Source organism: Anser brachyrhynchus (genome assembly GCF_964034855.1).
Source record: "Anser brachyrhynchus genome assembly, chromosome: 4".
Classification (NCBI taxonomy): Eukaryota; Metazoa; Chordata; class Aves; order Anseriformes; family Anatidae; genus Anser; species Anser brachyrhynchus.
The window spans coordinates 19,765,138-19,777,902 of NC_137698.1; the positions used below are offsets into that span (position 1 = coordinate 19,765,138).

The following is a 12,765-nucleotide window of genomic DNA, read 5'->3' on the forward strand; positions in this document are numbered from 1 at the left end:
TAAAGAAAGCCTGAGGCTATTTTAACTTGTACTGGGATTTAACCTATAAGCAGGAGAGTGCTAAACTGGCTTTAAGCCAGGTTCACCTTCTTTCCTGCATCAAGCAGAGTATTTCTCTAATTATAAAATCTATTTAAAATCCATTTGAAGTTCAATTAGTTAATATGGAATTGATTATGACTTCAGGTGGGAAATAGATCTTGGAACCAAATGAACTTCTGTGTTCTCTGCTTTTCATACAAATGCACCTAATAAGAAGAAAAACAGACAAATGTCAAATGCATTTTTTCTCAGAACACTTTTTTTTTCAGAATGTTTCCATTAAGTCAATTAGAAATTCTAACTTGTTGAAACATGTCCAAGAGTAATAACAAAAATACCTAAATAAATAAAACGTGCAAATATGCAATTCAGTGGGAATGATGCATGGATAAAGATCTGTCATCACTCCCTCACTATATAATTTTACCTATTCCACACCTGTGGCATGTGGTAGCAGTGAAGGAGATAGGTAGGTTTAATGTTACAACTGTTTATATCTGTGTCCTTTGGAACCCTTTCTGGAATTTTGCTTGTTATTCTTCAGTCAATGCCCTTGTTATTCTCTAATATTCCCAGTTCATCATGACAGTATATACTAATTCTGTTCTATGTAAAAAGTGTCAGTGTGGACAAACAGTACATTTTATTGAAAGTCAAAGATATCATCCAAAAATAATATGCAGAATTATAGTTCATTAATATATTTTGTTTTCTGTTGAATTATAAAGAATAATAAATCTTTATTCTTTTCCTCTTCATAGTGGATGAAGACATCAGTAGCACAGGAAATGATACTGGAGCTCTTTTCCTATGGCATGTTATTATTTTTTAGGTGTTGCCTTTTTTTTTTTTTTCCCCATACAAATCATTTTTTATAGAGAAATTAGTGTCTGACTGTGTTTTCTTTGTTTGTCTGTTTGTTTTCTAGGGATGGCTAGAACAGATATGCAAAGCGTTCTGGAGTAACTGTCAACTTCATGATTCCCTGTGATGGCTAGGACTCAATTACCCTGGTGTTCCTTGATGTTACTAGAAAGTGATCATTGGTGCTGAATTTTACTACCTCTTGAGAAATACATAGATTGACACTGAATCAGGCTCTTCACAATGCCTTGATATCACTCTCCTCTCACTAGCTATGGTAAGAATTATGTTTTTTTGTTTTTTTTTAATGATTATTAGTATCACTGTGTTTCATAGCCAGTAAGTCTCACTGATGAGAATACCGAATCTACAGTGATCATTGAACTTAAAAAAAAAAAAAAAAAAAAAAAAAGCATTATTTCAATCAGGGTAGTTCACTGCAGTTTCAGTGGTTTTTACCCTTGCAGGTAGCAAAACTTTAGAGCTGTTTGCATGACTCATACTTATCAGCCGTTTGTCAAAAGTAGTTTTTCTTGTTACACTTATATGTAACTTATATGTAACTTTCCCACAAAAAGCTGTGGCTGTATATGAATACTGACTAAGTAAACTAATAGGCTAAGAACAGGCTCCAATTCAATAAATTGAACTATTTCAGACCATATAACAAAATTTAAGTAAAAAGGAGACTCACATAATTATGATGTAACCATAATTTTCACATTCACGTGTTCTCTTTGGTTAGTTTGGTCACGACAGGAATACTTACAGTTAAAATAAATGAGCATAAAACTGCAATTTATTAGGAAGATTTTTTTTTCTTTCCAAGTACAAGCATTTTTGCACTACCTAATAATTTCAAAAAACAATTTAAGGACAGAAACTATCCCTAAATTAGGCAGAAGAGGCAATAGAAAGGTTAGATTGTGCCACAGGGAACTTTAAAAACATGAAGAATTAATTAAGACTTATAGTATTGTTAAAGACTGTTAGGAAGTATATGAAGGAAACTCAGAGGTGACTATACATTTTATGAGCCTGAACAATATCCGTGGTTTCAGTATAAAATTTTAGTAAGCAAAAAAAATGTGGCAATGAAAGTCATGGGTATATTTATTGACATCCCCTATTTGTTGACTGTACTACTTAGGACATTTGATCAGACAATCTCTAGGCTCATAAAAGCAATATTGGGCATGTGAAATCTGGATTTGTTGCCTATAAAACAGATAAGACATGATAAAACAGATAAGACAGATAAAACAAATAAAAATGGTCATCGTAAATTAGTGTTATAGTGTAAAAAGTGTCATGTGCTTTCAGGTTCAGACAACTTCATTGGCATTGTAGCTGTATTGGTATGGCATATCATAAAAGTGTTGCCAAAATCAGCGAACAGCATAGCACGTACCCATCAAATTCTAATTCACAGTACTCCCAGAAGTCCTTGGGATTTTATCCCATGAGTTCATTTTGCATTTTTGTCTATACATAGCTTAGTAATAGTTTGCTACATGTTATATTGCTGGTTTGGCTGCCTAATTCCTTTTTTCCAAATATTAACTTATTTCCCATAAGGAGTATTTTATCATGATTTGCAACATTCAGAGCAATAACATTACCTTTCAAATAATTGGCAATCTAAGCAGGACATAATAGATCAGCGTGATTTTGCTTATGAATATTGACAACTTAACTGTCTTTTTTTCCTTTGTCCCATAGAATGCCATTTGTATATTGGGTTACTTCCATCTCCTTCAGAGATTCTGACACCTTACAGAGTGCAGAGGCATTCAGCCTACCATCCACAGATCTGCTACCTTCACATGGCTCTGTGCAGTCTGGCTTGAATTTGGAAAGCTCTCTTAAGTTCAGCTTTACAGAGTCTGACGAACCTATAAGCAGGTTTTTAGAGAGGTTAATTTATTTAAACACAGGACCACACATTCATAGATATACTGCTTTGCACCTGCAGCCAGCTTGACTCTGTCTAATTGCAATAACTCTGTGCAGGGTATTTCATCATGGTGCTCAAAAGTGGTGAATCAGGATTTCTTTTCTACTTCCATATGTGTGTGTGTGTGTGTGTATATATATATGTATATATGAGATTTTTTCTCACTCTCTGTGTACACAGTTTTCATCTCCTTCTCAGCATATTCCTGTTACTCTTTAAAAGTAATCAGTCAAAAAAATACTTTTTACAATGCAACAGTTCTTTCTGTAGTACAAGAAATACTGTATTTACAGGGAATTGGAACCAGCTTAATGGTCGCCAGAGACTTGCTCTTACTGTTGTTCTTATGTTTGGGGGGAGTTTAGATGGAAAGAAAAGTTATGTTGTTGTGTTTTTTTTAAAAAAAAATTTATTTATTCACACATTTTAAGAAGGAGGAAACTAACATTGTCATTAATGAGCCTGGCAAAAGTAATCACGTTTGATATTGCTATATTGCAGTTCAAGCTATGTGTGTCTACATATACTTGATTCTCTTGCAAATCTGGGCATCTCTTCTCCAAATGATCTAGTGGGACATCTTTATTTCATTACACAATTAAACAGTCATTCAACTTTGTATAATACCTAGAAGGCTGAAAACATGGACATAAGACAATATCAGCTAGAATTATCATGTACATGTTTACTGGTCATCAGCTTCAAGTCTTGAAAAAAACCCACCTTCTTTTGATGACTCTCTAAGTCCCTTTTCAAATCATCTGAATCTTTACTCCCATAACAATTTGTCCCTAGAGTTCTGGCACCCTAGCAGAATGCTAAAAACTTGTTTGATACATTTTTATGGCTAGCCCATCTGCATATTTAACTTTACATGTCCTAGTTTTCTATTTTTGCCAGGATCTTTCTGTAAAGATGGTGTTTATGGGATCACAAGGGTTGTCCCTTATGGCACCAACCATCTCACAGCACCTATACACCACTGTGCTTACTTCTGAAACTTATACCCTTAGTTGTCCGAAGTATAGTTTTCCATAGGGCTTTTACAGATTTTTCCAAAACACTTCACTACCCTTTCATACCAAATCAGATCTGCAATTATTATCTTGTCTCTGTCTAAAAATCCATTACCTGTAAGTGAATAGCTGTCTTATTTTGGAAAGAGTCCCTTATCTATCACATAATACTACAGCTGGGAAGAATGTTTGTTCAGGTGTCTTTCTGTCACCGAGCAAAGAAAGACCAGTTAGAGACATCAGTAAAAGGGGACTATAAAGTTATGATGCTGCTGAATACATGTTTACTGTACTGACAAGCGGTCAGTGTATTCGTTCAAGTGAATGCAAGATTTGTTTGACTAGCTTTTCTTTTCTTTGTTTTAACATAAATATTTAATGCTCTTGAATCAGCAGATATGGGGCTCAGTGCCAAGTCTGGCAATGCAATAACTGTGGATAAGAGTTATTACAAGGCCATGGAGACCTCTGTATATAAAACGGTGTCAGGATCAGTTGCAGTAATCAATGGATACTTTTCTTTTTCATTCACTACTCAGTCAGGTGTCTGCTATGCCCCATAACAAATGAATGATTGTTGAAGAGTATTATTATATGTAAAATCTTTTTGGAAATCTATACTGTTGTACACAATTGTCTGTTAACACAAGAGTTGGGTTACATCATTATCAGTCTGCTTTCCCATTGCTAGCATTGTGTTTTTGCTCAAAAACCTATAGGTGTAAACATGCATCTAAAATTCCCCTTAAAAAACACTTCCTCCTCAGTCAAGATCTCACATGTTCCTATGGGACATATTGGATTTCTACCTGAAGAAGTAGCAAAAATATAAAGGCACCTGTCCAGGAGTCACAGAAAGGAAGAAAACTCCCTCCGCTTTCATCTGCTCACTTGCCATTTTCTTTACACAATCTTCCAGACGTTTTTCCTTCTACACAAGTTGCAGAGAAAAATGATGCAAGACTTCCCTAGCTCTGAAAGTGCCAATACTAATAGGATTACTACATTTTTGTGCAATATCCACTCTTAATGCATGGTGTATTTATTATTTTTTTTCCTTCAGAACCCCCCTGGAAAAAAAAAGCAACAAACAATTACTGTAGGACTTAGAATATATGGGAACTCTGGATTGAAATTATTCTTCCACAACAAGTGAAAATTTTAAGAGAACCTATTAGTAATATATATATAAATATTAATTATCTTAATGACATTATATGCTATGCTATGGAATCAAAAATTCTGCTCAGTTCAGATTCTAAGAGCCTGGTGAGAAACTGAGAAATAAATAGAGAATGGCTCTGTGGAAAACTGAACTAGCACACAGCCTCTGACAGTCATTCTAGATTATGGAACACATACATGGATCTGTATGTGCACCATTTCTGGGACTTAATCTCATTCCCCTTTCACAGAAGAAAGAAGACAAATCCTGCTTATTCTGTAAAAATAGAATAAAATAAAATAAAATAAAAAAATAAAAAAAATCACATCATTAAACCTTCTTAAACCTTCTTGTGTTTCTGTTTCTGCTTCTGAAATATTCTAATAAGGATGCAACAGTTCAGACTGCACATTACTTATTATATGTAGAGAAAAAAAATCAAAACTTTTTATTTTCAAAATACTATCCAGATATTATACAAGAAAAAAAGAATCTGTTTTCTTTATTCCTTAGATGCCTATAATTCTAGATTTATATATAAAGAAAAAACTCTTAAGGATAGTCTGCCAAGAGTATGACAATCATCATAACAACACTGTAGAAGATATGAGCAGAAAATTCCTTTTCCCAGGCTAGCCCCTTCCATTTGCAGAATGGGTTTTCATTATATTATCAAAAGAACTATAGCTAGTACAATCACATTTCAGTGAAGTGACAAATGCAATTCTGATGACCACTTTTAATTTATAGCAAGTCTGTGATCACAAGTATTATAATCACACCATCATCTAAATTTATGAAAAAAAAAAAAAACTTTTTCAACAACTTAATTTTGTGCCACTTTCTCTTCCTTTTTAGATTTGCTGTCATGAGAATGAAAGAGGAAAACATCAGTGTCTCAGTATTTGGTAAGTTGTGGATAACAGTGTACAATTCTGCAATTCTAACCTTATTAATAATCAGGATTTTCATTAACTATGCATGCCACATATAATCAACTCCAATGTCCTGTCCAGTGAAAAGGAAAAGAGCATCAAATCAGCACTGGAAACAGAAAAAGAACCATGTGACATGGATTTTGTGGTACCATATTCTACAAGGCACCAGACGGTATGTGGTTATCCTTAGAGTCCATAAGACCTCAGTTCAGTGTATGTGTTTAGGACATCAGAAAATAGTTGAAATAATTCCAGCTGTACATACTTATTTATGGAAGTAAAAAACTGTGAGGTTTATCCAGTTTAGTCCCTGATATGACAAGGAAATATACTGTTTAATCTTTTTGAAGTCCTACCTTTCAGTGAAAGAGGCTTTCTGCTTCAGATTGACCATTTAAATACTGTTACAGGATCAATCCTTTGATGATTAAAAATCTCTTTTGACTTTTTTATTATTATTTATGGCCAGTTTATACTTCTCCTTGTGCCAGAATTTAGTTTAAATAGTTCTCCTGTTCCCTCTCTCTTTTCCCTGATGCAGTAAAAACCTTTGTGGAGCTGGAAACAAAGAGAAATGGAGTGTATACTTGATCAAAACACAAAATTATGCATGGCCTAATGTCATGTCATTTTCGGTTCTTGCCACAACCAATGTCACTGACCTGAAATATCAGAATATAATGTCTTTGATATTCAGTAAATGATTGTGATTTATGGTGCACAACTTACTTTTTCTGTCCTTGGACAATTTATATGCTTGGCTTAAAAACTCAACTCTTATCTCCTTCTGTAAGGGAGGCTAAGAATATTTGGAACTACAGACAGTATACCAGAAAGTTTCTCACTACAGCCATCTGTAAGACTGTTAATACTCCCTCATCTCAACTGAAAATATCTCACATTATGTGTTTTGATAGGTACCTGAAAACTTCAGAGTCTTGTTGCATTGATAGCTTATAATTACTCAGTAGTCAATAAACACCAAATTCTTCCTTGCATCCCAGCCAGTGAACTCAAAGCCAATACTATTTTGGAGATGCCAATAAAGAGTGGTCCCTCTATTACTAACTTTCCAGTATTAATGATATTTTCCAACTTTGTGTCAGTTGCAAAATTAGTTGCCACTGCTCTTTCCCTACTTTTACCAACTTTGCTAATGTGTCTGTTCAATAGTAATCATCCTCCACCAGATCATTAAGGAAATGGTCTGTTAATTTCTCTTCACACTTAGCTCAGCTTTCAATAAAACCAGCTGACTTCTGTCTTTTCTCTTCAAAGTCTCAGTGGAATCTTATTATCTCCAGTCTAATTTCCAAATCTCCCAGTATGCAATGTATAAGATTCCAATAAAATACAGTCCTAGAAAAAAAATAAAATGTAACAACTAAGATTTTTTGAGAAAAAGAACTGATCAGGATGTTAGTCTGGTGTGGATTATGACTGGTAAATACTTTATATTTTCATTCTTTTTTTTTTTTTTTATATCCACAAAATAAATTCAACACTTATTGCAGGATACCCCTATTTTTCGAATAGTAGTATTTAAAACAATTACTAGCAGAACCATGATTTTTCTGCCAGTTATTTAAGTGGATAGGCATAGAAACCACCTAATTCCACTACGTTTTTATTTTCAGTCCCTCCTCATTTCAATCAAAATAAATAGTTTGATAAAGTCTGAAGGAACAGTAACAAGAACTTTGCTGCTTTTGGGCAACTATGCTAAAAGACAACAATGTCTTTAAATTTGACTTTTTAATCTTCTTTCCCTTTGTCCATTCCTGGATTCCTGGACATTGACTTTCAATATCCTCTTATACTCATCTTCCCTTTTACTGATTTTTTTTCCTGCACTTTCTTCCTTCTGCGTGGCGCCCCTCCCCCCCCAACCCCCATCTTTCCACTCCCATTTCACTCTTGGAGTAAAGAGTCTGAAATGTTAACAGAGGAGTCATGACACTATCTAGATGTACAAGATCAAACTTTGTGTTGAATATGTGTCAGGCAGACATCTTGACAGACTTACCATACCCTGAAATATGGGGCTGCGTCATCTCTGGTTTTAGTTTGGTCAGGCTTACTAGGTATTGCTGCTCTGCTTCATTCCCAGATGGTCAAACTTCAGGAACTTAATTCCTCTTGTAAATACTTAGTACTACACTTATAATCTTTAGTATAGATCACAAATGACTATTTTAGAAATGGTGCATTGACTCATTTTAAATTAAAGTGTAGACTCAATCAAAACTGACAAATACAGCAACAAAAATCCAACAGATATTAATCTTCTCTGATTCACTTTAATTACATGCATCCTTCAAGGTGTGGCCAGACGTAATGCATCACCATGCTACCTTAATTTAAATAATCTTTCTTACATTAGCTCATATAAACGGTGAATAAAATGGCTTACTTATAGATCTGGATCTCTTCCAGTTCATGCCAAACGAATTAGAGATGGGCAGGATCTTTGCAATTCATTTTGTACTGAAGGAGAGTCTGTACCTTCGTGATAAACAGTTTTTGTTCCCTTTCTTCTGAGGCAGTATGATTTTGTAATTTACCAAGCTTAAAAGTCATATTTTAATTTCAGTGTAGGGAGCATCTGTTCATGTCCCTGATTCTGTTCACATGATATAGAATTATATGTTACTTAATGGAGCAAGTTGAGGCACTGAAAGCCAAATCTATGCTGTTCTGCTTTAAAACATCATTCCATCATAATATATCTGTGTATGTGAAAATTTCTAAGGTTAAGAAAAAGTGTTGCTGTTCTGATAGGACTTAAACTCCAGTATCCCATTCCCAGTCTGAGTATTTTTATTATCTGATTGCTATCCATGGAATTATTTTCCTTTTAAAAATCACTTTTCTACGACTAAATGGAATTTTCTTTTCTAGGCCTGCCAGCTGTTTCACATACCCTTTTTCATCCTAAAGTCTCCAATTTGTCAGACATCTTAGAATAAAAAATGAAGAATGCTAAAGGTATGTGAATATTGAATTGTTTTCTGGTTCTTGTAAGAGACTTGTCATATAAAACTTTGTAACAAACTATAACTCCAAAGTTTGAGGCCATTTAACACAGATGAATGGAATGAGCAGAATAAGACAAATACATGACATGTCTGAAGGGTATGATTTTCTCTAGATATAGGAGAATAAGACCTTCTAAAGAAAGGTGGGGAAAGTATCACCCTTCTCTGCTCAATGTAACGTGCGGGTATCCATATATTTCCATAAATTCTCATATTTTTCTCAATTTAGTTTCTTAAGAATGTTAAAGAGACGTATTGTAATCTGCCCTGCATGTGATTTCTTTAAAAAAAAAAAAAAAAGGTTGAAGCAAAGATACTCAGATTAAACTATTTGAAATTACATATCTTACTCTAGTATGATTTGTGCATACATACTCTGATTTGGGGAAAAATAATATATTTGAATGCTCAGATATTCTAAAAGCTGTATTCATTTGCAAAGTTTGGAAGGCTTGCCAAGACCTGTTTCTTCATAGCCACTTGTTACATCAGCAGGCATTCCCACTATCCAGCTCCATGGAGCTTGTTTATCCAAATGATTTAGCCAGCTGATTTTCTCCAGCCAGCATGTTTTCTCCACTTTTCCATAGCTAAAAAAGAGAACTAAGGATGTTATAGTTTAAGGCGATTCTGGATCCTCAAGCTGTTAATTTTCTCTTACACTGTTAATTTTCTCTGAACACTAAGGAAGCCCAGGAGGACTAATAATTTAGTTGACGACACTAGTGGTTGCATTCGTAAATGTACTTGTTCTTTTCAGCTATTTAACCAGCTCAAAACCATATGCCAATGGATGTACTTTCATTATATTCAGTAGCGGTGTATGTATGCACACTAAAAGAAGGTTACAGGTTCCTGGTGTTGACATAAGTGTTTAGAGTGCAGCAAAACACTTGGGCAGGATGGGCAAATGGCATGAAACAAGTGTCAGTAAAAATAATGAGTAATTTATGTGAGATGGAAAAAGACAATGTGGAAATAGTACACGAAAAAAATACAACATGCAAGAAAGGTAAAAGATATAGAATCATAGAATATCCCGAGTTGGAAGGGACCCATAAAGATCATCAAGTCCAACTCCTGGCACCGCACAGGTCTGCCCAAAAGTTTAGACCATGTGACTAACTCCACAGTCCAATCGCTTCTTAAATTCAGACAGGCTTGGTGCAGTGACTACTTCACTGGGGAGCCTATTGAGAGTGCAACCACCCTCTCAGTGAAGAGCCTCTTCCTGATGTCCAGCCTAAACGTCCCCTGCCTCAGCTTAACACCAATCCCATGGGTCCTGTCACTGGTGATTACGGAGAATAGGTCACCTGCCTCTCCACTCCCCCTCGCGAGGAAGTTGTAGACTGCGATGAGGTCCCCCCTCAGCCTCCTCTTCTCCAGACTGAACAGGCCTAGTGACCTCAGCCGCTCCTCATATGTCTTCCCCTCTAGGCCCTTCACTATCTTCGTCGGCCTCCTCTGGACACTCTCCAACAGTTTAATGTCCTTTTTGTACTGTGGTGCCCAGAACTGCACACAGTACTCGAGGTGAGGCTGCACCAGCGCAGAGTAGAGCGGGACAATCACTTCCCTCCCCCGACTAGTAATGCCATGCTTGATGCATCCCAGGATACAGTTGGCCCTCCTGGTTGCCGGGGCACACTGCTGGCTCACATTCAACTTGCTGTCAACCACAACCCCCAGATCCCTCTCTGTGGGGCTGCTCTCCAGTGTCTTTTCGCCCGGTCTGTACGTAGAGCCAGGGTTGCCCTGTCCCAGGTGCAAGACCCGGCACTTGCTTTTGTTAAACTTCATGTGGTTGGTGATTGCCCAGCTCTCCAATCTGTCCAGATCTCTCTGCAAGGCCTTTCCACCCTCATCTGAGTCCACAACTCCTCCAAGTTTGGTGTCGTCGGCAAATTTGCTCAAAACACCTTCTAGTCCTACATCCAAATCATTTATAAAAACATTGAAGAGGACTAGCCCTAAAATGGAGCCTTGAGGGACCCCACTAGTGACCATCCACCAGCCAGATGTGGCCCCATTTACCACAACCCTTTGAGCCCTGCCCGCCAGCCAATTGCTCACCCATCTTATGATGTTTTTGTTTAGCTGTATGCTGGACATTTTGTTCAGTAGGATCCTATGTAAAGGTAAAAGGTAAGCGAGAAGAATAAAGAACAGAGGTAAAGTGAAGAAAGAAAAAGGATGAGAAGGCAACAATGTATGGTTTTCCTTCAGGCTTTTCCCATTGCTAGCCAGTTTTCTTCCTATTCCATGTCTTTCTCTACTGTTATACAATGTACTATAAGTCAGCATTATCCAAGACAAAGGCCCTTCTTTTTTTCCCTTGAAAATGTAAAACAACAACCTTTTAATCTGAACTAAACTTATGTTCTAAATTACTGTAAACATCTGCAGCAACTTAGGAATTGGGCAATCATTTACATTTTGCATGCAGATTTGCCTGTCACACTGTAAGGTGTTTTTTTTCTGATTATTTGAATTCTGATACCAAGGAAGTCTTGAGAGTTCTTTATTCATTCAAGTAAAATCAGTTTTGATTCATACATTTCAGTGTAATCACACAACCTCATAACTAGTCATAAATGGAAAACTGCAAAGAAACACCAATACACTACTTTTAAAATGTCATAGATTATTTAACCTAGTTATTCAGCTTTCATGGTAGCCTAAAACTAATATTAGATACCACTTTATTTTGTCTAATGAGAGGATAGGAACTTAATCAGATTTGTTTAGAAGTAGTTACTAAATACTACATAGGCTTATAGCATTGGACCATTGGTTTCTGCTTGTTTGTTTGTTTTTAAGCCAAAAACTGATTGTTTTTCAAGACTATCTGCTTCAGAACAACCAAACAACAACAAAAAACTGACAATAGAGAACTTGAAAACCTGAACTCAAGTCACAATTTTTGCCCAAATTATGAACGTTTTGATGAGGTGGAACCAAATTATGGTGTCCATACTGTAAAGCCCTTACTCCTCAGAATCCTCGTGCTTTCATTCCTCATCATCCACCTGTCTGATACACATGAATTAATTCTGTAGAGTTAAAAAAAAAAAAAAAGTTAAAGCGAGGCAAACTTTAATGTTCACTGTTAGAACAGAATATGCAATTATTCTTCTGCAGACTAGAAATGTAGTTTTGTACACAGGGCTAGATTATTGTAAAATGAATACCATGTATGTGTTAGAAGAAAATCAGGCTGATATAGGCAATGAGCTGTATTCTTTCCACACATTTCACATTATCTTATGACTATTCTAGCCCTATTGAGTCAATGAAATGAAAATTAAGGAAACATTGACTGCTAGACAAAAATGCTATAAAGACTGACTTTCTACTTTTAATGAGTTATGCAAAGATGTTGAGTAGCAGCACTAAACAGTAGTAAACAAGCAAGAAGCGATAGATGAATTTTCACTGCATCTGTATTCTTCCTTTCAGACTTAACATTAAAAACTTGGAAGAGAAAAAATGCAGAAGTATTTCAAGTTCTACAGGTCTGTTGGTTTGTACCTTCCCTAAAGTATGCCTTAAGAATTTACCTACCTTTGTATATTTTTCATATAGGAAGTGGACTAGAACTTTACTACTAAAATCATAGTACATGAGTCCGCATAGTTGCTACATAAATGTAACAAAAATACATAAGACATATACATTGGAGGAAAAATAAATTATTGAATTATCTTGCATAAATTTAAATGTTACATTTATTCAAATATTT

The 12,765-nt window shown here is 35.6% G+C and overlaps 1 long non-coding RNA gene across 1 annotated transcript; it reads left to right on the forward strand.

Moving 5' to 3' along the window:
- Nucleotides 1-744: 744 nt before the first annotated feature.
- LOC308193997 lies at nt 745-8,970 on the forward strand. The gene is made up of 3 exons (XR_013950163.1): nt 745-1,183; nt 5,903-5,952; nt 8,884-8,970. It is a non-coding gene; the product is annotated as an uncharacterized lncRNA (long non-coding RNA).
- Nucleotides 8,971-12,765: the final 3,795 nt, after the last annotated feature.